The sequence below is a fragment of the Penaeus monodon genome, chromosome 29, assembly GCF_015228065.2.
Source record: "Penaeus monodon isolate SGIC_2016 chromosome 29, NSTDA_Pmon_1, whole genome shotgun sequence".
Classification (NCBI taxonomy): domain Eukaryota; kingdom Metazoa; phylum Arthropoda; class Malacostraca; order Decapoda; family Penaeidae; genus Penaeus; species Penaeus monodon.
Window position 1 is genome coordinate 37,709,012 of NC_051414.1, and position 280 is coordinate 37,709,291.

The 280-nt window shown below is 69.6% G+C and overlaps 1 protein-coding gene across 1 annotated transcript in view; it reads left to right on the forward strand.

Annotated features, from left to right (window-relative positions):
- The window catches only part of LOC119592236 (activating transcription factor 3-like), a gene marked incomplete in the record, with an annotated part of 5,641 nt that overhangs the window by 4,329 nt on the left and 1,032 nt on the right, over positions 1–280 (forward strand).

Sequence of the window (280 nt, forward strand, 5' to 3'; positions counted from 1 at the left end):
TAGACCAGTCACTGGACGGCGCCCGTTTCCTCCAGACCGCAGCACTCCCGCAGCTGGTGGGCCCCCTGCCCCCCCAACACCCACTAGGTGCGCTGGCCGAGTGGCTGCAGCTGCCCCCGCGTCCCCGAAACTCCCCGTCAGAGCAGGCTCGAGTCTCCCCTTCCCTCTCACCCCGCAGGCGATCGCGCGGCCTCACACGACCTCCTCGCTGAGGGACACCCGTGTGCGCCGCCGCGAGCCAGACGACTCACCCAAACCGCCACTGACCCCACGTCTGTTT